This window comes from Pongo abelii, chromosome 5, assembly GCF_028885655.2.
Source record: "Pongo abelii isolate AG06213 chromosome 5, NHGRI_mPonAbe1-v2.0_pri, whole genome shotgun sequence".
NCBI lineage: Eukaryota > Metazoa > Chordata > Mammalia > Primates > Hominidae > Pongo > Pongo abelii.
In genome coordinates this window covers 167,687,156-167,711,300 of record NC_071990.2, presented here as the reverse complement: position 1 = coordinate 167,711,300, position 24,145 = coordinate 167,687,156, and the positions used below count along the sequence as shown (strand labels likewise).

Sequence of the window (24,145 nt, the reverse complement as noted above, 5' to 3'; positions counted from 1 at the left end):
TCAGAGAACTCCAAGCACTTTATAGACATTGCCATTTATCCTTACAACACCTTTGCATACTGTGGTAGCTACTTTGTTAGTAGAAAAGTCTGTTTCATGGAAAATGAAGACCAGGCAGCTCAAGCGTGGCAGCACTGAAAACAGTATCGGATCACAGCACAAATTACTGGTTTACACAAGGGTAGCAGGAAATAGGAAGGGGCTTTCCCCCTTACCCCAGCACAAGTAGGCTGTTTCTAATCTAAAATGATATATAAGAAAAACAAATCCTGCTGCAGATATTCTTCATGGAATACCTTTAATACAATAGGTCCATGTTGGATTATTTGTTGTATCTCAGGTCTGGGTGGAACATGGCTAGGGAGGTTCTCCACAGGCTGAGGACAGGGTTACTAGGATCATCGAGCCAGAAAGCTGCTGGGAAGCGAATGGAGCCTCAGTGCCGACTGGAAATGCATTGGGCATGTAAACACATGCCGTTCCTGGAACAATGTAGGCTCCGCTGGCAACGAGAACCTTTGGAATTCGGGGCAGGTGGTAGTTATTCATCCAGACAGGCAACTGGCATCCCAGAGAACTGTCACTAGGAACCAGGGACCTGAGAGCCAGGCCACAGTCCAGGTCCTGGGAAAGAAACCAACACGCGAAGGAGAGCCCTGGCTCTGCAGAGGCCAGCTGTGCTTGGTGGCCAGCGGACAGATGCCACTCACCAGGATGGGGCTGAGAAGCCCTGGGGAGATCCTAACAGGGAAGAGCTGGAGTCAGAACTGAGACAGCGCTCATCTGCCAGGTGGAGACTCCAGAGCTACTGTTGGGAGATTTTGGATGTGACGCTGGGACCAAATAGGGAATAACATTTTCTGCTTTCCCAGTTCCATCCAAGTTGCCTCATCTGGAAATTTGCAAAGTGTGAGGAGTGTAACTTCAGCAATGAGCCCACTCGTGTTAATGACATGGTTAGAGATGGACTGGCCTGCTCAGTCAATAGGGTGGATGTGATGAGCTGGATTTTGTGTGGTGACTGGTAAAGCTCCAGTCTAGCCTGTGTCTCTCCCGTGGGGTCACTCAGCTGCGACTGTGTCGCCACAACTCTTGGACGACTTGGGTGAAGGAAAAGATTTGTGTCCACGCGGTGCTCACTGATGATTCTAGAAGTCAGCACATCTGTGTGGCTGGGCCACCTGCCCCCAGGGTCTGCCCCACCTCTAGGGCAGGTCCGCTTCCAACCCTGACTTCTTCCTACACCGTCAGAATCCTGAAAGAGAGGTGGCAAAATAGGTTAAAGACGGCCAGGTTATCATTTTGAGTTAGCTTAAATCATAAAAATCCTGTGTGGTAAAGCATTGAAACAAAGCATGAAATAATAAAAGGGAGAGGCAGGTAGTTCTCATGAGAAAGCCAGCTTTAGATCCATTCACTTCAGCTGAGCAAAGGATTCTCTCTTCAGCTTCCTGATAGTCATGGCGAAAAAGAAAACAGTATGCGTCAATTCATTCTGAATGAAAGGGCGCTTATTTAGTGGCGCATCCAGTGACGGGGCTGGTACACTCGTAATTTTTTTATAAAAGAACACTAATATTCTCTGCCAAAAGTAAATTTAGAAAAGTTAATTTTGTGAGTTTCACAAAAAGGGAACTGAACAACATGGGCATATCCTTATTAGCAGTTTTACCAAAAATGTAGAGGCCATTTTATTTGCCTACTTCTTACCTTGATTCTTGTTGGCAACTGAAAACGTAATATAAAATCTTGAATTTTCTGCTGACCTAACTTAATATGAGGATAGTCACTAACTCTTCTGGAGCACTCACTAAGTCCTAGGTATCAGTCTAAGTATTTTAATACCTCAACTCATAAGCCTCATGGCAACCCTATGGAATGTCTCCCTCCTGCAAATAAGAACCTGGAAGTACAGAAAGTGTCACAATCTAACCCGCGGCCACTCAGAAGTTGAATGTGTAACGGCTCTGCAGTATTTTCTGGATCAATCAAGCTTGGAAAGCTGCCCCTTCCTCACTCTTCTCTTTTTATTTTGCTCCGGTGGCAGATGCACCTCTCGTTCCTCCAACGTGCCGGCAGCTCGGGCCTTTCTCCTGGGCGCTTCTGCCTGGAACTCTCTCTGCAGACTTTCGCAGGACCTCCTCCTCGTTTCCTTCAGGTTCAATTGTCGTCTTCTCCACCCAGGTCGCCCTGAACCTGTCCCTGGAGCTCCGACTTCCCTCCCCTACACGCATTTTTCCATAGCACTTTCCCCATACAGGACACTTTTCCCCCGTACAGGGCTCAGTGTGTTTGACTCATGAGTTTCCTGATTCCTTGTTTCTCATTTTTGCCCATCATGTTCTCTATCGAGTCTCTAGGAGCCACAAGACGGTGGTTCCCTCCGGGGGCCACGAGGCCGCAGGGACAGGGAGCTCCGGCAGCTCTGGGATGCGGCAGGGTTCCGCGGCCCAGCATGGGGCGTGGGTTCTGTACAATTGTCGTTTTTTTATTGTTGTTTTTTGTTTTTGAGACGGAGTCTCACTGTCGCCCAGGCTGGAGTGCAGTGGCACGATCTCGGCTCACTGCAACCTCCGCCTCCCCGGTTCAAGCGATTCTCCTGCCTCAGCCTCCGGAGTAGCTGGGATTACAGGCGCCCACCACCACGCCAGGCTAATTTTTTTGTGTTTTTAGTCGAGACGGGGTTTCACTATGTTGGACAGGCTGGTCTTGAACTCGCGACCCTCCTCGGCCTCCCAAAGTGCTGGGATTACAGGCGTGAGCCACCGGGCCTGGATTTTTTTTTTTTTTTTTGATGGAATCTCACTCTGTCGCCCAGGCTGGAGTGTAGTGGCATGATCTCGGCTCACTGGAATCTCCACCTCCCAGGTTCAAGTGATTCCCCTACCTCAGCCTTCTGAGTAGCTGGGATTAGAGGCATGCACTACCATGCCCAGTTAATTTTTTATATTTTTAGTGGAGACCGGGTTTCACCATGTTGGCCAGGCTGGTCTCGAACTCCTGACCTCAAGTGATCTGCCCACCTCCAACTCCCAAAGTGCTGGGATTACAGGCGTGAATCACCTCTCCTGGACTTGTCATCTTTTAAAATTGGACATATGCTTGCATTTGTGTATGCATGCTATGATTCAGGATAATAGAGAAAATGCTCTGGGATGGGGGAAGTGATTTATTTGACATGGGAACTGAGGATAAGGAATGATTTCAGAGAAAACATGACTTTTACATTCAGCCTGTTAGAATAAGCTGAACTCTCAGTAGAAACGACAGAGGAAATACTGTGAAGGAACTATTTTCACTTAGCTCTGTTGTCACTTAGTTTCAGAACTCCCTGCCATGTTTTTATACCCAGTCCTCTGTTTTCAGTGGCTTTTTTTTTTTGAAGGGCGGAATCATCTTTTCATATATTCATATACATATATATCTCCAAGAAATATATCACTTGTATATCTTTTTGAAGATAGATATACAAGATAGATACACATATGTATTCATATACGTATATATCTCCAAGATATCTCTTGTATATCTTTTTCAAGATTGATATACAGGTGATGTATTTCTTGGCGATATATATGTATATAAATATATGAAAGTCCTTCCATTGCAGTCAAAAGATAGCTTGGCTGGCTGCATAGATAATTTTTCAATCAAAAACAATAAATTGCTCCATTCTCTTCCAGCTTGCAATGTTATCTGAAAGTCTGAAGCTAGTCTGGTTCTGCCCTTTAAAATAATCTGGGTTGGATTTTTTTTTCTGCCTAGTAATCCACAGCCACTGTAGGAAATATTTGATAGCAAATAGATACAAGGACTTTCAAAGCTTGCTCTTTTATAATTATTTAAAAGGCTCACCTGCAAATTAATTAGTATTGTGGGCCTCCCCAAGCATATGGCTTTATAATATCTATAAAGAAGATTTAGGAAGACAATGATTCCTATTAATGCAATAATCCACCAGAACTGTGGATCCCTATGGTTGGGGCCCAGGGTCACCCATCCAAGTGCCCAAATTGGGTGAGTTTTGGGTTGCTGCCCCCCAGTGGTAGGAGCAGGTAGTGCTTATTTATTACTTCATTGCTGTCCTTAGTGTCTCCCAATATAATCCTTTTAAAAACATAGATTTCCAACTCGCCATGTCTAAGAAGATTGCTTCAAGTAATTTATCCAAATATTTTTATTCAAAAAATGTTTAATCTGTTTATATATTTAAGTTAGAGGATAGAATTGGGCAGAAAAAAATTAAACCTCTACCATATTTTGGGGATTTTTCCATTTGAAAAAGATTGATATTCGGTTTCACTGAAAACAATCAAATTTTCCTGGAAATCTTTTTTTTTTTTTGACATGGAGTCTCCCTCTGTCACCCAGGCTAGAGTGCAGTAGCATGATCATGGCTTATTGCAGCCTCAACATCCTGAGCTCAAGAGATCCTCTTGCCTCAGCCTCCCAAGTAGCTGGGACCACAGGAATATGTCACCACTCCAGGCTAATGTTTTTTGTTGCATTTTGTAGAGATAGGGTCTCACCATGTTGCCCAGGCTAGTCTTGAGGTCCTGGGCTCAAGCAATCCTCTCACCATGGCCTCCTATTTCTTCTTAATTTCATTCTAAGTGACAACTTTTCCTCTTTCAATTAAGTGTATATATAACTCTTACATAATATAAATTAGGCAGTAAAGCAAAGTCTCAAAAACGGAGAAGTCAGAAGTCATCTCAAGCCCCACAGACAAGTCTTGTTTGGCCCAGAAAGTGGTTTAAATTGTATTTGCAGATGTCTGTGTCTTTGGGTATGGTCATAATCTCCCTGAAGCTGAGGCCACCTTTCCTGGTGTCTTATATCAGAATATTCAACACTTTTGTGTATCTTATCTACATTTTGAATGGCTTAAAAATGCATTTCTGCCTAAAACATGTCATTATTCTGACATCCTTCTTTTTCACTCTCCCAATTCTTCTGATGATTTTGCAGTCATTCTCATATTACCATCTTGCGTGGTAGTTTTTTGCATGGTGATAATTGGGAAGATGGAATTGCAAACAGATTCTTTTTCTTCAAACCATCACATTTTTCAAAATGTGTATTATTTCTGGCAAGCTCCAAATGGAAGCAGGAAAGCCAGTCTTTGAATTGGATCAGTGCCATGCACCAGCATGTCCCTACTGAAGGGAGAGGAGAATTGAGTGTTATGAATCCACTGAAATGTGTGCCCTCACTCCAGCACGATGATGAAGATTTGCACGTTTCTGGTTTTGCATTAGAAGCTGCTCTGAAGGTGCACAGAAAAGCAGCTGTATAAGTTAGAGTCCCGATGTTTACCCAAGGGCAGCATGACTAGGGGCCCTACCTGCTCTGGCAGGGCTGTCAGAGACACATTTCACTTCTGGGAGAAGGACATCAGAAAATATTGTGCTCAAGTAGGATTCCTGCCTGCTGCCCAATATCATCACTCTAACATTGTCTGAAAAGGGTGTGTATGTTGGGGGTGGGTGGCTATTGCTCGGACTGTTGGATTTTTTCCTAGTTTTCTACTAAAGACCAAGACCCACTTGCCTTTCTTAACACAAAAACAAACAAACAAAAAACAAAACACAACACAACCATTTAAACTCCTTTCTCTTTTTCCTTTCCTCCTGATGCTCACTTTTGCAAACTTACAAAGCAGCCTTAGATTTTTATCTATTTCAGCAGCATAAGATGAAAAGCAGCTAGACAAAGTAAAATGTCTTCATTGTTCTTTGGAAACACGATTGTTCAAGTTATGTTTCTTTAAGTAAACGAATATACCAGGATTTTTTTCTTGCAATGAATCAAGTGACTGGACAAGAAGGCCAATGACTTACTCATTTTTAAATTACTTTTGATCTCCTGGCTGTCTTCCTGCCATCTACTGCCTGCAAATTTCCATAAGCATCTTGAATTCTGGAGGGCACTGGTGGCTTCAACCTTAGGGAAGGAACTGGTGAGCTGGTGCACTCCCTGAGGCCTCTCCTGGGCTCTATGTCATTTGGGAGTAGATTTTCTTTTAGTGATTCCCTCCTGGCCTCAGAACACTGTTGGGAGAGAGGAAGGAGAAGGAACAGGCATCCAGCCTTGTCTTTTGAAAAGCCCGGGGCTCCTGGAAAGCCTCTTCTCTCTCCCTCAGCCAGCAGCTTCCACACCGTGCAGGGGATGGTGGCTGGATTTGTCTCAGAAACTCTGCATACTAGACTCTCACATAAGCTCCTGAGCCAGAAGCGTGACCCCAAGCGAAGGGAAATCTGGCCCTCGTCTTTATACGCGTGATTCTAAGGAGGAAAATGGTGTGGCTTCTCAAGGAGTCACCTCCGTCCTGAGTCACTAAGCACATGTGGTCGGTGCTGCTGTCTGAAGCCAGCCCTCAGCGGGCCCATGGCAGGGTCTCCTGTGTGGTCACCACAGCTGAGTAAACGAACTGTGGGGAACCAGCCCACGCACAGATTCTGGGTGGAGGAAACAGCCTGGGTGCAGGGCAGGAGAATCCCCACGTGCTTGGTCCCAGGGGAACCCCCACGCGAGGAGGGTGGACACGGGGGCGTTTCTGTGGTGGCCTGGCTCGGCCCATCCATCTTCCTTTATGCTGTTTTCTGTTTGCTGGTTTGGGACACATTTGAGCTTCTCTGTCATCTTTAGTTTGGTCACGAGTGAAGTGGAGACTTTTCCCAAAGGGAGATCTGTGCTTGTTTTCCTGTGGTCGGCAACTGCGCTGGTAAGACCCTGAACTGCAGGGTTGATCCTGCGAGGGAGAACCGCAGAGGATGGCCTGTCTTCCCGGTGCCCGCAGATGGCCGGGGAGGGCCGGGTCGGCCCCAGGAAGCCGGTTCTCACTGCTGGGTGGGGTCTAACCATGGGACACTCTCCCTGCTCAACAAAGGAACAGACAAGGATGCGGGCCCAGGCCCATCGGAAGGCAGTGCCTGTCAGGAGGTGTGGACCACTGGAGGGAGAGGGCATCGAGGCTCTCCTCTCCCCCGGTGCCCGGCGCCCGTGCTCTTCTCATTGAGTTTTGCTGACACAGCTTGAATTCTGTCATCCGGGCAGTCATTTATTTTGCTTGCTTGTAAAACCAGCTATGCTTATTAACGTAAAATTTTAAAGCTATTTATACAAATGTTGAGGATAATTCTTTTCCTCAGGAAAATATTTTTTAATGTTTCCTGGGTATATTTTTTCCCATCATTAATACTTTCCAATTTCTGTAAAATGTCTCTAATTCATTTATTTGCTTGCTTTAGAGAATAGACAACTGCTGGATCCTCCCTTGGTTCCTCCAAGAGCTGGGACGTTGTTGCACAAAACCACGTTCTGGTGGGATCAGCTCTTGCTCCCGGAAACCCCTTAACTCTCTCCGACATAACTACACAGCTCCTTGACTCTGCCTTTCCCTGCCTTGCCTGTGCACAGGAATACAACATATTATGTTCTTGTCTATATTAAATCAAGTGGGGGTAGAGCTTTTATTTCTAAGACCATGTTCTCTTAGTAATGAGCGTAGGCCTCTGGAGAACATGGGTAGTGCCCATTGAACTCCGTTCCTGTCCTGCACTCTGCACCAAATGGACAGAATCCTTCAAAGCCCCAGAGCTCACAGCGGGCTCCTTCACCTGGTACATAAAGAAACCGCCACATTGAAAGTTTGCCGAGGATGGCATGGAGCTGGGAGGACAAGTTGGATACGTCTTGTGCTTGCTAGGGGCAGAAAGAATGTGTCTTTACAGGTAGAAACAGAAGCATGGGGGATAATGGAAAGGGAGGCAAAGTGACTTCCAGGTCAAGACTGCAAGGGAGGAATAAATAGAAATGGTTGATTTTTCTGGTAAGTACATAAGGCAAAACAACTTTATGAAGGATGAGCATCAGGAGACATCCAGGTTCAGTACATCCGGTTCCTCACCTCTGACTCCACGGGACTCCCCTATTCTGAGAAGTGCTGACTGCCAGGAACCGATGGCTAAAGCATGACCCACTGAAACGGGAAAATTCCCTTATCCCCCCTGCAGGGTGTGTGATGGGGCTGTGGCTCGCTTCTACGGTGCCCTGCTGCTCATACCCCTAGGGGAAGTATGCAGACGGGCAGCTTGTGGGGGGCGTGTTTGGGCTCTGGCCCCATGGCACCCTCTAGGGTTGAGTGTTTACAGCTTCCAAAGCCCCAGTGGGTGTGTGTTACAGGGCGCTCTTTTTGTTTTGCCATCTGCAGTGGCTTGTGACAGCTCAATTAGACCCTCTGACTTATTGCAGGGACAGAGGGCTTTCTGTAGTCCGGGTTCCTGCCTTAGTGTACCAGAAAAATCGGATCACACATGGGCTTGGAGAATGCGTGCAAGGTTTTATTGAGTGGTGGAAGTGGCTCTCAGCAGATGAATGGGAGCCAGAAGGGGGCTGGAGTGGGAAGGTAGTCTTCCCCTGGAGTCAGGCTGCTCAGCAGCCGGACTCTCCTTTGACCACCCTCAGCCAAATTTCCCTCGGTGTCCACATCGTTCTGAAAACAGAAATGCCTGTTCTCACCTAGGTCTGTGGGCACAGGCCAGAGGGTGGAGCCTTTGCCAGGGACCCTGCCTTTCTCTACCCAGCATTTACGAGCCCCCCTCCCATATCACCACTATGACTCTGTCCTCATCCCTGACCTGGGAACCTGCCTCTGCTGTAGTGAGAAAGACGCACTGGAAGCCGATGCTGCTGCCATAAATGGTCAGGAGTCTCTCGACTCCCAAAAGTTTCACCTCTTGACTGCTTCCTACGATGTTCAGGCTGTATTTCCTTCTACCTTATTACTGATCATATAAGCAAACCTCATTGGATTACAGCCATTTCTGGGAAAATGAGAAACTTTGGGTAAACTTCCATTAGTTATTCTTGTAAGCCTATCTTAGAAGAATTATAAGGGCCTGGTAGGCCTGATAAAAGAAACTTCAAAATTACACTTGGCATATTCAAAGTCTAAGCGACAGGACGAAGCCCACAAGGGAGCTCTAATAATCTGGAGGTGGTGAAGCCATGGGAACGAGCCCGATTTCAGCTAGCCTTTTCCAGAGAGTCCAGCTATCCACCTGTATGAAGGCCTATCATAATGATGAAAATAGAAGCGATAATTTGATTTTGCACTTGCATAGCTCTCCTAATTTTCTTAACACGCTTTCACATCTGTGATCCTCTTCTTAGTCTCAAAAGGGCCCTAAAGAGAGCAGGAAGCATTTGATGACCTCATGTTATAGGTAAAAAATCTGAGCCCCTAGGGGATTAGACTAGTTGACTTCTACTGTCTTTTCCAAATCTATCATCTGTGATTCTATGAGTTTAAATAAACTTTCCAATTTTTCCTAGTAAGTAAAGGGCAAAGACGTCAAGCATAAAACATGCCCAGTGTGTGCCCTGTCTGTGCACACAAATGGGGTAATTTATATGTGGTGGTTCACTGACTAATATTCCGTCCTCTTGTCTTAATTTTGATGGATTGCATGCTACTAACTGGAAGCCTGTAGTGCACACTGGAAATCTGGAGTAGCCCTGATTGTGGAATCGCTTACATAACCTGTGACGCACACTTCTCAGTGAAATCAGCTTTTTATTTTTTCAGCATCTCTCAGGAATTTTTATTATCTGAATAAAATTTTAGACTGACCCCCAAGGGAAAATTAAAAAAAAAAAACACCACCAAATCTTTATCTTATTTCTTGTTTGTTCCCATACCTCCCAAATGGCTTTAAAATGTTTAGGTATCCAATTGGAGGCAACTAGCCAGAAACAGAATTCATGTCGTAAACAGAGCTAAAAATGAGATAGTTAAAATTCATGTCCTACCTTACTTTTCTGGAAAAGGCTGGGGGTTATTCATTTCCCTGCTATTTCTAAAGTACACAACTAACGTATAGGATTGGTAGCAGCTATGGCAAAACATGCTCTATTTTGAGCATGGTGAAATGCAGAATTCACACAGCCCAGCAGAAGCTGGGGAGCATGGCAGACACAAGTTGGAATTCCAGCTCGGCCTGCCTGTGCCGTCAGGAGCAAATCCCACTACCGGGTGTCACACACAGGGTGTCATGTGAACGAGGACAAGGAAACTGCACTATTTTTTGCAGCACAGTCACGTTGTAAATATAAAGGACTCGGAGATCTTTCTATATTTATGGCAAACACTCTTCCCAGTCAACAGAGAAAATAAAGGGCTGAGGAAGCAAAGAGGGAACTGGCCAAGGGAGAGAGAGCAAATCACCAGGGATTGTCAAGAGCAAAGCTCAGAAATCTCATTTTGCTCCAGGTGAGAGTTCCATGGCTTTCCCTGTCTGGGAGACTCCCCACCTCATGCCTCCAAGTGCATGTAGCTGTGTGGCTGTGACCACGGTTCTCAGTAAAATGATCAGCAGTGTGTTTGTCTCAGGCCACAACTAGATTGTGAGTCAGTGGAGATCGGCAGGCGAGGCGTAGGCATTCCCTGTGTTCTGTGAGGCTCAGGATGCTGGCATGGTGTGTTCACATTTTGGTTACATTGAATGGAGTGGGACTTCTATTATATTCAATCCAAACAAAAACGTAGTTCAAATTAAGATTCTGGGTGATATATATATATATAACTTAAAATATATATACACACGTGTGTGTGTGTGTGTATGTATATATATATATATATGAACAAATTTTATTTAAGGATTTATAAGATCAGTAGGATCTCATGTTGCTTTACCTGAAAAGGTAAAATGTTCACTCTGATGTTTTAGCAGGCTCAGTAGAAGTAACTACTCCAGACTTCATATAACTTACGTACATGTCTTTACCGGACTTCACAAGTACAGTAGCCACCATCTCCCACCTTATCCAAAGTTTCACTTGCCATGGTTTCAGTTACCCCTGGGCACCTATGATCCGAAAATATTAAGGAATTTTGAGAGAGATAGAGCGCACACTCACATAACTTTTATGACAGTATGTTGTTATAATTGTTCTATTTTATTATGAATTATTGTTGTTAATCTCCTATTGTGCCTAATTTATAAATTAAACTAGATCATAGACAGAGATGTATAAGAAGAAACATGCATACACAGGATTTGTTGCTATCCATGGATTCAGGCATCCATTGGATTTCTTGGCATGTATCCCATGTGGATAAGTGGGGACTACTGTATCTTTTTTTACCTGGTATTGTTCTAGCATGAATATGAGTAGAAATTAACCTTCTAAAACTTGGGTTGTCATTATAAACACACGGAGCAGTGCTGGGTTAAAGGAGGCTGCCTTCTGTGCTCCACAGATAATGGTGAAGGCAGCCAAGAAACTGCATCATATTTGGTTTATATCACAGCACTGGACATGCTTTGCACATAGATTTCCATGAAGTTTATCTAACAGTAAGATGAGATTAATCAGGCAGAAGTACCTGACATCATCACGTAAATAATTCTGTGCCACTTGAAAATTTTTGCAAAAACACATTTTTGAATAAATATACAAATTTGTGGCTAAGTGCATATTTAAGAAATCACCTTGGAATCCTTAGCTTTTGAAAGTAGTGTAATTCCATGAAATGTTTCATTTCTGCACCAATGATTTGTAGCTAGAAGTGGCAAGACTGTAATAAGTAGTTCTGAGAGGAAAGATTTAGGAGCTTTAGGAACCTTATCCGTCTTAGCATCTCTTCATCTATATATCAGTATATTTTTTATTAGACTATATATTTTTATGTCATTTAAAACATTATAATCAATTAAGTAATTAAAAGATGGTATGAGACAGGTGATATTTGCACAGATAGTGAATCTACAAATGGAGACTGAGCAATTACTGGGTGCAGAGGCATAAAGATCTCTCTCGAATGGGAATGAGTGTCTAAGGGGAAATCAATGAATATCCTTCTTGTTCTGTTGATTTTTCCTACAAAGGAACTGTTTACCAGAAAAAAGCATCTGGATTCGATTGCCTTTTCATTCATCGTAGACCACTGATGGAATCTGGAACCACTTATGGCCTCACAGTCTGTAAGTGGCACTTAGAGTATGGACAGGAAATAAGAATGACAAAAAGTGTCCCCTGCCCAGTTCTCAGGAAATTCTCTTGGGTCTTTATTCATATCTCAAAATATCCATTTACCCTGAAGCTAGTAAGAAGCAATACAGACTTTGCAAGTTAAGAAGTAATAAATTGGATTGACGATGAAATCATTCGTTACCAAACACCAAAATCTAGGATTTTTTGAAATGTAATTTCACAGCTCAAGGTTCAGGGGAAGGGATAAACGCATTAAATCGTAAACACTTCACACTGGAAGTTGCTCTCAGCCAGGTCAAGAAAACCCTGTGCCACACCCCGTGGCCTGGTTTTACTCCCCACACTGCAAGACAACACATTTTATCTTTGAATACCACAACTGGAATTTGTAAATCCTTCTTCATCCTGATTTGATCTTTTTCTCCACCTAACTCCTTAACCCTGAAAAAGGTCCAATATATTACTGTTCCATGTAACATTCTTAATGCCTAACACTATTTACACATAACTTTCCATAAGTCCTCAACATTCTTTCTTATTTAAAGTGACTTCCAAATCCATGAACATTGCAGACTTCTTCTTGGACACAGTCAATGGACCTCCTTAGACCCTCAGGACCTCTGAGTTGAGAACAATACCCCATATATGGCCTGGCCAGAGCAACATAGAGTGGAGACCACCTTCCATTTCTGGAGACTGGTCTTTGTCTGTTCATCCTAAACTTGTTTGAGAGAACCCTCCTCCTAGCAATCACATTACATTGGTTCATACCAGACTGAAACACCTAAAACGCCTGGCCAGCCTTCTCTCATAAGGATACGCGCTTATCTGGGTATCATTCAAGGATGCTTCTTAGGGCGGTAGATTGATGGGTGCCTATTTCAGCCAACAGGTGTTCACATCCAAACCAGAAGTTCAAAAATACCTACCTCAAGGGACATTTGATGATATAAGACTTGATCTTAGGAGAATTTCAGACAGGATTTTCTTTCGGATTTCTTTCTGATTTTTTATTCTTTAGGTTTGGGAGCAGGGCAGCTGTAGCTGTGCACAGTTGCCGATTGTACTCTGTGTAAGAGGCAAGCAGGACTGAAGTGCAGCCCATTCTGCTCTCAGCAAACCCTCTGGCTGGCCTGGGGTTGCTTCTGCCTTTCCCTAATTTGTACATCGGGGCTTTTATAAACTATCAGTGACTCTGATAGCATGGCATGCTGCAATTCAGAAAAGTATAGATAAACCTCAAAAAATACCTCAAAGTAAGATATGACCATCAAAAAAATAAATAGTACTGAAATGCGTAAAACAAAATACAGGAACACCCTCTCTTCCCCTCTCCCCATCCCTCTGGTTTCCACACGAAGCAGCCGCTTCCAAGCCTCTTATTTCTGCTGTTTCAGGAATTTATTTTCTTTTTCCTAGATAATACATCACCATTTTGTGAATAATTACTTTGTTTCTTTAGACGTTGTCTGTTGAGCGCCTGTTACGGAACAGGGAACCAAATTCTCGCAGCAGTTCCTCCCTGATCCTTACGTTTTGCACACCCTTGTGGACTCTTTATGATGTGATCGAGATTTTTTTTTTTTTTTTTTTTTGAGACAGAATCTCACACTGTTGCCCAGGCTGGAGTGCAGTGGCGCGATCTCGGCTCACTGCAAGCTCCGCCTCCCGGGTTCACACCATTCTCCTGCCTCAGCCTCCAGAGTAGCTGGGACTACAGGCGCCCGCCACCATGCCTGGCTAATTTTTTGTATTTTTAGTAGAGACGGGGTTTCACCGTGTTAGCCAGGATGGTCTTGATTTCCTGACCTCGCGATCCACCTGCCTCGGCCTCACAAAGTGCTGGGATTACAGGCGTGAGCCACCGCGCCCAGCCATGATCACGATTATTGGCTAAAGCTGTGGTGTTAGTTATTTGGTCCCTGTAAATATGTCTCAAGCCTGAGCCAAATAGGGTACTTGGATTCCATTTTTCTCTCTTGTACAACTTGTCTTTTCCCTGCAATTAATATTAGTCTTGTTTCTTCATGTGCTTAGGTTTTTAGTTATACCTATTTTTTTCCAAATGCTGTCACAGATCTGTCCCAGAACTGACAGTAGAGTTTCCAACTGTATTCAAAACATGTTTTAAAGCGTGCCACCAGCTCCATGACCTTTCACCTGGAGCATCTCCCCTACCACCCACCCGGGCTACACCTGTTGCACACCTGTCACACACTTGTTGTGCTGGGACCTCTGTCACCCTCCTTCTGGGAAGTTCCTTTGCTGCTTCCAGTATCTCACGCTTTGCCTTTGTTGAGAGTAGATTGAAAATGCATCCCATCATAACATTTTCAGCCAGTACAGAATTCCAGGTGAAAATCATGTTTCATTTGAATGCTTGTCATTTTGTTACACTGTGTCCTACTGTCCAACAATGCTGTTGAGAAATAGAACACCATTATTCTTCCCTTTTCTTCCTGCTGGCTGCTTTCCCTCTCTGGGCACTCTTGGGTTCTGTTTTGGATCCCTGCCGATAATGAGCTTCACAGGGACGTTCCTTGGGCCAGTCTCCTTCCATCCATTGCCCCAGTGTATGCTGTGCCATTGAACATGAGACTCCTGGACTTCAGCCCTAGGTGATTTTCCTGTGTTACGTCTTTAATAATTTCTTTTCCTCAGTTGCTTTTTTTTCTGTGTGGAATTAATCCTCAAATTTCCTTATTTTTTCTGTCCTTTTGCTGGTTTTGTTCTATTTTCTGGGGAATTTCTTCAATTTTATACTTCCAACTATTGGTTTTTAAAATTTGTAATATTCCATTTTCAATTTCCAAAACCCCTATATTGTTCTTCACTTGCTTCTTTTATAAGATTCTTTTATTTTAACATGAATGCAATATCTTTTCTTTTTCCTCTGAGAATATTATAGTTTTAAGAACTTTTTTTCCTCCCTGTATGGTCTCTTTCCAAGTTTCCTTTTACTGTTTATTATTTTAGCCTCAGTCATTCTTGTTGGAAGCTTTCCTTGGTTATCTTGTTATCCTTAGCCATTCTTTCCTATGTAAGAGCAAGGCACTAAAATGCAGATTGGAAACTCTGGTGAGGGGTGGAGGGGATGACTCCCTAAACTTCAATAACTGCAGGTCTTTTCTTTTGTACAGTTCAGCTTCTCCAGGAAACACTCTCCTGTGTCTCGTCCGGGGGGAAAAGGTGGGGGTTCGGGTATATACACACAAGCCTGCATTCTAGGAACAGGAAGAGAGCAGGGAGGTTGAGGCAATCAGTGGGGGAGAGGAGTGCTTCACAGTCACATATGTTGATTCTCATTGCATCCTGTTCTATCTAGACTCTAGTCCGTTCACTACACACAGTGTGTCTGAGTCCAGAGTCCCTCTGGTTTAGTTTCTGTAAAGCATAAACCCTTTGTTTCTTCTGGGGATTTGGGACAGTGTGTTATAAACAAAATTTATTTTCATCTATTTATGATAATGTATTTTTTCAAGAATTTTCTTTTAGTGCTCGCTCTAGCAGCACATTTACTAAAATTGGAACTACACAGAGATTAACCAGGTCCCTGCACAAGGATGACATGCAAATTCATGAAGTGTGACACATTTTTAAAAATAACTTGAAATGGACCACTATGCAACTCTTAGAAGAAAACATAGGAAAAAAGCATCAAGACTTTGAATTTGGGAATTTGATATGATATCAAAAGCACAGGCAACAAAAGAAAACAATAAGGTGGATTTTATCAAAATTAAAAACTTTTGTGCATCAAAGGACACAATCAACAGAGTGAGAAGGTAACCCACGGAACGGGAGAAAATATTTATGAGTCATATAACTGATAAGGGATTGTTATGCAGCTTATGTAAAGAATTCCTACAACTCAACAACCACAAAAAAACCCCAAACATCCTGATTCAGATTGGGCAAAGGACTTGAGTAGACGTTTCTCCAAAGAAGATATACAGATGGCCAGCAAGCACATGAATAGGTGCTCGACATCCCCAAACATTACCACTCCCCACCCATGAGGATGGCTGTGACTGAAACAAACCAATAAATAAAAGACAGACAAACTGGAACCCTTGTGCATTGGTGGTGGGAATGTAAAACAGTGCAACCATCGCAGGAAACAGTTGCCAATTCCTCAAAAGATTAAACATGGAATTACTGAATAATCCAGCAATTCCATTTCTGGATATATACTCAAAAGAAATGAAGGCAGGGTCTCAAAACGACATTTGTACACTTTTTTTTTTTTTTTTTTGAGACGGAGTCTCTCTCTGTCGCCCAGGCTGGAGTGCAGTGGCGTGATCTAGGCTCACTACAACCTCCGCCTCCCAGGTTCAAGCAATTCTCCTGTCTCCGCTTCCCGAGTAGCTTGGATTACAGGCACAAGCCACCACTCCCAGCTAATTTTTGTAGTAGAAACAGGGTTTCATCATATTGGTTAGGCTGGTCTCAAACTCCTGACTTCAGGTGATCCACCCACTTTGCCTCCCAAAATGCTGGGATTAGAGGCGTGAGCCACTGTGTCTGGCCTGTACACGTTTTTATAGCAGCATTATGACAATAGCCCAAAGGCAGAAGCAAGTCAAGTGTCCCTCAGTGGAGGAGTGGATACACAGATTGTAGTGTGCCCATCCAGTGAAATATTACTAAGCCTTAAAAAGGAAGACAATTCTGACACAGGCTACAACATGGATGAATCTTGAGAACATTGTGCTAAGTGAAATAAGTCAGTCACATAAAAAACAAATACCGTGGATTCCACTTCCATGACGCACCGAGAGAAGTCAATTACATAGAAACAGAAGGTAGAATAGTGGTTTTCAGAAAATGAGGGGAGAGGAATGGGAAATTAGTGTTTAATGGGGACACAGTTTCCATTTTGCAAGACGAAAAGTGTTCTGGAGATGGATGGTGGTGACGGCTGATCAGTGTGAAGGTACTTAATGCCACACTCTAAAATGCTTACAATGATGAATTTTATGTATGTTCTTACCATGATTTTAAAAGTAATTTTCTTTAAAAATCAAGAATAGTCAGTACAAATAAAAGATTTTGGCTCCCAGACATTTCATTTCATTTAGACGCTCAGAGCCATCCTTAGTTCCTCCTCTCCCTTGCTTTTCTTCATAACAGAATTCTCTTGATCCACACCCATGACCCCTCTTTCCTAAATGCGGGGGAAAATAAAGGTCTTCCATTCTTCTTCAGGTCTTTACACTCTTATTCCTTCATCCAAATGTTGTCATCACTCTGCTCGTCTCAAACAGGCTCGTTTCTCCAGTATTCCATTGAAACTGCTCCCAAGTCACTGATGATGCTAATCATCAACTCCAATATCTTTTTCTTAGAACAAATCCTTTAAAGCATGCTTACAACAAATGATACCACTGCCTCTGCCTTCCTATTAGAAGATAAGGTGTGCAGTCAGTTTCAGATCCTTCACATTGGATCCCACTTCCTTGGGAGGCCCAGGTGGCTTGCATTTAATCCTGAAGTGTCCTCTCTGCATGGCCCTGCAGTATGCATGAGCAAGTTAGAGAAGAAAAGAGAGGAAGATGCTGTAAAGCAATCATATTGTGTGTTTCATCAGCAAATCAATTATGAGTCAATAATTTGTGAATTTTGTGGAGACTCGGAACCCAGAGCTCCTTGTCTTAGCACCCAGAAGGCCTCTCACTCCAAGAGCAGAGACTTCTGCAGCTGGGGCCGGGGTTCGAGCCCTGGCACCTGGGCTTCATCCAGTCTGCAAGGTAGAACACACTCTGAGGCGGTCTTTCTGTCAGAACAGCTCTGTTCTAATTGGTTATCCTCAATGTGTAAAGGGTACTTTAGCGCAGGAGCCGGAGGGGAGGCTTCCGTGGGCAAAACGCCTGCATTCACTATTACGTAAAGCTCCCAGGCAGGGTATAAATGAGAAGAGGAGACCTGACTATCTGGTAGGACAGAATAAAGCTGAGGAGAAAGTAATGTGCAGCAGTAACTTTTGTGATGCCGCAGGAGAGGACACACAGACGGGAAATTAGGGTCTAACCCCTGCCTTCTGACCATGGTGCCTGGAAGAGGGATGTCCCCCCACTGTCGAGTGATTGAGGGTCCTTTGCTGTCTATGCAGCAGGTAACATGCCGTCTTCTTTCCTGGACAACCCACCTGATCCATTATCCATGCACCGGCCCCTCACACTGAGAGAGTCTGTGTGTGTGCACACGTGTGTTCACGTGTGTGAATGTGTACATGCACGTGCATGGGTGCGTGTCTCCCCTCGCCTCTCCCTCCTCCTTCTCCCCTTCATTCCCTTGGAATCTATTACTTCCCTACAGGTTCCTTTGGGGGAATGTGGTCTTTTTGCTGACCCAAAACACAGCATTCCTGGAACCTGCTGGATGGTTGATTTGGGGAAAATAAAAAATCTAAATACAACATCGACTCGAATTTATACAGTGCTCAGCTGATGCACACACCACTTCTGTTGGCTGATTTTTGAGTGTGTGGGCAGTGTATGGTTCTAGGACTAATGTTTTTTATCTTACTATTAAACATTTTTAAATCCTGATTTTCATCAGTATAAAAATATGATTGTTTATCCCAGACCTGTGTGTCACCTGTATGTCCCTAAGCCTCGCCACCTGCTGTGAGTGAATGAGGGCGCAGGCCCGTCTGGGTACACAGCCCACGGTGAGTGTGAGCAGTGCCGGCCGTGCCTGCTCACTGAGCCCTGCTACACTGCAGCGTCCCTCAGGGGTCCTCGGGCGGCCATCCCTGCAGGCTGAGCCAACATTCCACCCTCATGGCCCGTGGGTTCCTGCCCAGGCACTCCTGCCCTGCTCTGTGCACCCAGAGCTCTCAGTTCACACCGGGTCTTTGTGCTCCTCAGGGCTTTGCGGAGAGCAAGGGGAACTACCCACTGAGGGGTGTTCTACTCGCCCTGGGCTGGGGAAGGGGGTGTGCCCCAGTGGTGGAGCCCCAGACCGTTGTCCCCAGGTTCAACACATTCTTCTCCTGTGGGTTGGGACTGGGCCACAATCCGCCACCACTTTGTTCACTGAACAGTCACTCTCCTCCTGCCTGAGACTCTGGGGCTGCATCCACTGGCTGCACAGACTCCTGTTTCTTTAGGGCAGGGATTCATGGATTTTTATCTTCTTTGCAATTTGGTTCCTGTTTCCCTGACTGAAACTCACTCCTTGGCACCCTCCAGGCTGTAACCCTGGGACACCCCTGTGGATGGGCTGCGAATGGGATTGCTGTGCCTGGATTTGAGTAGGGGGATCCCCTCCCCTGGCTGCCCCAGCCCAGCCCCTGGGGTTGCCACATCACCTACCAGCCTTGAATTTATTTTGATCTGCAGCTGAGTGTCGATCTCTGTCTATTTGTCTTATTTTGGAAAGAAAGCTTGGCTTCAGTGTTTAGATTCGGAAATCATTTGAATGTACGCAAATGTAACAGAAGTGTACATGATCAGACTCACAGGACTGGCGGCCTGGAGGTTCACAATGGCAAACCTGTGACTCCTGTCCCCCGCTCTCTCCACAGAGGGCAGGAGTGGCTAAGGCACGCCACCCCCTCTGCAGGCTCCCAGCGGGTCAGGGGTGGGTGTCAGTAGGAAATCCTGACTGCCCACACAGAGCTTGGTTCTGTGTACAAGGCATGAACACTGAGCTGCCCAGTGGTACCCAGGAGTTTCCAAATGCAGATACACATTAGGGGACCCCTGCCATTTGACTGGTTTTGGTTTTTGTTTCCGCACAACTCTAATTACTCAGAATGTTGTGCTGGTCATGGTTTCATGGGCATATTCATGTAGTAGAGCTCACACAGGTGCCCTCCCTATACATGGGCAGTGTGTGCATCAACCACACCTCAGTAAGGCAGGCTTAAAGTATTTTGTAATGTATGACATGCGTTTCAATCCAAAATACTTCTGACATATCAAAAATCTTCCTCAGCAATAAAGCGCTCTAATTGCTATACATAGGACTTAAAATTATTTATAATTGATTGTCGTAGAATCTTTCATTTTAAACTTCTGTGACCTCAGTTTTCTTCTGTTAATAATGTACCAAGTGTAAGAATAGAGATACAGAGATCTGCAAACACCAGTTGATAATTACACTCAGACACACTACACACAGAAGTCCTGTTTCTCTCCTGATAGAGAGGACTGGATCGCACATTTTTTAGAAAGCATCGGTGTTTGGGGTAGGTCTGGTCTTCTTTCTTCCAATGATCTTCTTTGTTGTCGAACTTTATCTGTCAGCCACCCTCCCTCCTCTCCTGGTCCCAAGCCTTTGCTGCCATGCACAGAGGCCAGCTCTTCTGAGCATCTTGTGGGGTAGTTCCCAATCTAATAATCCTCTGTAGTGCAAGCAAGCTTCCCGACACACTTGTGAAAACGGACAATGCTAAGCCCCATGTGCCACTGTCTAACTGTGGGAATTAAACCTTACGTCACTTCTGAAGCTGGTTGCTTTATTTCTTCTAGTCACTGGTCACTCCCTATGGAAACAAGCGTACTCTTAATGCACGGTAACTAGGAAAATTTCCCCAGTCGTTCCTTCATTTACTTGTGTAAATTCACACTGCAGGTGCCCTGGAGGTGTGAGTTCTGCCAGAAGGGAGGGATTCCCCAGAGTCTGAACACCACGGGCACTCCTGATCTGCTCCTTTATGGTTTTACTGCAAGGCTGGGACCCTGAGGGTGTGGGTCTAGAAAGTGGTTCTCAAGCCTCGCTGACTTTGAGTTCACGTGTGCGGCACTCTCTCTTTGTAATGACCAACGCCATGGCAATTCGCACTGGATAACTGAAACAGGGCCTGAGCCCATCCTTGCCTCACTAGAAAGCATTTCAGATTGCAAAGAGGAGATAAAAATCTACAATGTATTTTTAAAGAAAGTTAAAACGGGCTGGGTGCGGTGGCTCATGCCTGTAATCCCAGCACTCTGGGAGGCCAAGGTGGGCAGATAACGAGGTCAGGAGATTGAGACCATCCTGGCTAACACGGTGAAACTCCGTCTCTACTAAAAAATACAAAAAATTAGCCAGGCGTGGTGGCGGGCGCCTGTAGTCCCAGCTGCTTGGGAGGCTGAGGCAGAAGTATGGTGCGAACCCGGGAGGCAGAGCTTACAGTGAGCCGAGATCATGCCACTGCACTCCAGCCTGGGTGACAGAGCAAGACTCCATCTCAAAAAAAAAAAAAAGATAAAACATTCCTCATGCTTTGGCATTTTAATTCATGTTTATTGTAACGAATTACTTTCAACAGCAGAAAAGCTGAATGTGCAAACTGACCCAGGCCACTTTGGTGTTTCACAACCAACAAGTTCTTAATGGAAGATGCCAGGGGCCCAGCACTTAGAGCTGAGCAAACAGCACAGAGCTCCCTTCCTGTAACCTGGCTCCCAGGGGTACCTTATAGGTGAAGGAAGTCTCAGACAAGCCCCACAGCACATGTGCACATCAGGAGGGGAGCAGGCAGCAAGCCGCACATCACGTGTTGTAGATTTGATGAGTAGCCTACTCTTCGGGCATTCGGCTAATCACTTTTCATGAAATGGTCCTTCAAGGCAGGTCAGGATCATCCCAGTAGCAGTGTCCAGTTAACCTCTGAGTCCCACCGATGTCACACCCCTCCATGCCCAGCTGCCAGTGCTGGGAAGAATCGTAGAACCCTTTTCCTCCTCCACACCACCACGGTGGAGCCCAGAACCCTCCAGCCCATGCCCTTTCCTTGACTTCCACTCACTTCACCACTGAAAAACCACACGGGCGTCCATCCTGCTGGTTACAAACCTTCCAGGGCCCATCAGCAGTAAAGACCAGTGAGGAATTCACAGTGGCCACCTGTGGGGTCCAAGAGTTGGATGTTTCTTTCAAATATTAAACACTTGTGAAGTATGTCACTGATCAGGTTGCCCCAGGTAGTCACCAATCACCCCTAGGATGCAGAATAAAACCAACCAACACACTCCTACATGCCGCTATTTATACTAAAGCATTTTACACTAAGGCACAGACAATATAACACAGGCATGACTGTCACAAAAATGCATTTGAAGTTCGCTGGTCTGATGAATGAATTAGCACAATTCGTGGGTTGTTCCGAACAGGCTTGTGCCTGAGCTGAACATAGCTCAGCAGGTATTAAAGGGGCTCCCTGAGTCTCACTTTTCATCTTCGTTTCTCCTCTTACCTTCATCTCATTGACTCTACTGAGACACACACACTCACATTCCTCACCGTTTGGGCCTGGCTGGAGGCTCTAGAAAGCGCAGGCTGAACTAAAATCTCCTCAGGAAAACCTCCAAATGGAGAGTGACTTAAGGTCCCCTCCAGACAGCTAACTCGCAGAACATCAGGCAAGACCAGAAGCAGGGTGTTCTAGCTAACATGAGTTTCTGCTCTCCATGGGTCTGAATCAAGCATTAGGACCTGTGTTTGCATGTGCAGCATGGCATCCAGACCACAGCTGCCTTTAGCACGCTGAATCACACCATCTGTAATGGTGCCAGAGTGCCCAACTTGAAGGGCCAATGGGAGTCCCAGGCACTTACCTCTGTAAATTACCCATCCAAGATGAGATTTTCAGAAGAGCCCTGCTCCCAACTCTAACGGTGTGTTTAGTAGAACTTACTGCTAATGTCATATCCCTGTTGTTCTCTCCAGCCAGCCGCCTCGCCTTCACGCTTAAAGGTGGGAGCAAAGGACCCGCTTTGTTGGCTTTGAGGAGCGGGACAGACCCCCGGGCGCAGATGAGCGATGACCCAGCAGAAGGCACCCTGGACCCCTGCAGTGCGCCAGGTAAAAAGGAAACCCGCTCTGCCGTTCCGCCTCCCGCGGGGATGGTCTGCCCCTCCTGGCATTCTCTCACGGCTCTTAGCTGGGACCTCATGGGCAAAGCAGTTGAGAAAATTGCCTGTGATTAGGAAAGACATGGGTATTTTTGATCAGGGCCCAGGAATATAGACATGGTTTTAAGTGATTTTTCTAAGCACTTTGTATGTCTTTCCCCTTTTACTTTTTGAAGTTAAGTTGGGTACTTTCTTGATTAATACAGCAGCCAAATTAGTACTTTAATATCACAATGAAGATAACACCTTACTCACAAGCAAGGGCACATTCAATGAGAAAATAATTTACGTTATTTTTATCTGATGACTTTTATTGCTAAACTAAGAACCCAGCCAAAAGTTCCTGATTTATTCAAAAATGTTATGACATGGGATTATTGGAACTTTGGAAGCAAATTTTCTAAAATACAAAACCAAAAGTGCTTTTCTCTGTTTCTAAAGTAGAGAAAGTGATGACCCTCTTTAAAAGGGATCAGTTTGCACATTTAGGTGTGTCTATAACAGGAAAATATTGTAACATCTTAGTTGTCTGTTTTTATATATTCACAAAAACTAAAAGGACTTTGCATTTGGCCAGTGGAGGGCTCCATTTAGGTGAGAACGCTACGCAAGGGGTGAGGTGGGTTCATTCTTCTACAAATATGTTTTTGCCCCTGCTATGTGTAGCTTTGTCCTAGTAATGCAATTAGGACCAAGATATAGTCCTTGTGTCCAGGGGTTCATATTCTACTTGAGGAAGAAGCACTCAGGAAGCAAACATGTGCTGTAGCTTCAGAGAGTGGTCAGTGCTGCGTGGGCTTAGAGCAGAAGTGGCATCTCTCAGAGTGGCGGCGCCATTAGAAGTAGGAGCCTGCATGTGAAGATTCGAGTGAGCGTCCAGCGGAGAGAAGAGCAGGCGTCAAGGCACTGAGGCAGGTCTGAGCTGGTTGTTCAGGGCTGAGCAAAACTGTGAGACGGCCTAAATGCAGCCGGCAAGGAGAAAGCAGAGGTGAGGCGGTCACAGGGATTGGAAGGAGCAGGTTCTTAGAGTCCTTGGAGGTGATAGGTCTTGATCTTCAAGTGCTGGGAAAGCTTTGGAAAATTTGAAGCAAGAGAGTGAAGCAATGCGACAGGTAGTTTTCAAAGACCACTCAGTCTTCTGTGAAAGGGACCCCAGGAGAGCGAGGCTGGAAGCAGAGATGCCAGGAAAGAAGGAGCCATGGTTGTGGCTCGCAGAGGGTGAGCCTGGCAGCATGGGGATGGAGAGTGGGGAGACAGTGCGGGAGCATGGGGGTGGAGAGTGGGGAGACGGTGGGGGA

At 45.0% G+C, this 24,145-nt stretch overlaps 1 non-coding gene across 1 annotated transcript; it reads left to right on the top strand.

Annotated features, from left to right (window-relative positions):
• The first annotated feature begins 15,494 nt into the window (after positions 1 to 15,494).
• On the top strand, positions 15,495 to 15,598 carry LOC112133979 (U6 spliceosomal RNA). Its single transcript, XR_002915575.1, has one exon. It is a non-coding gene; the product is annotated as a U6 spliceosomal RNA (small nuclear RNA).
• Positions 15,599 to 24,145: the final 8,547 nt, after the last annotated feature.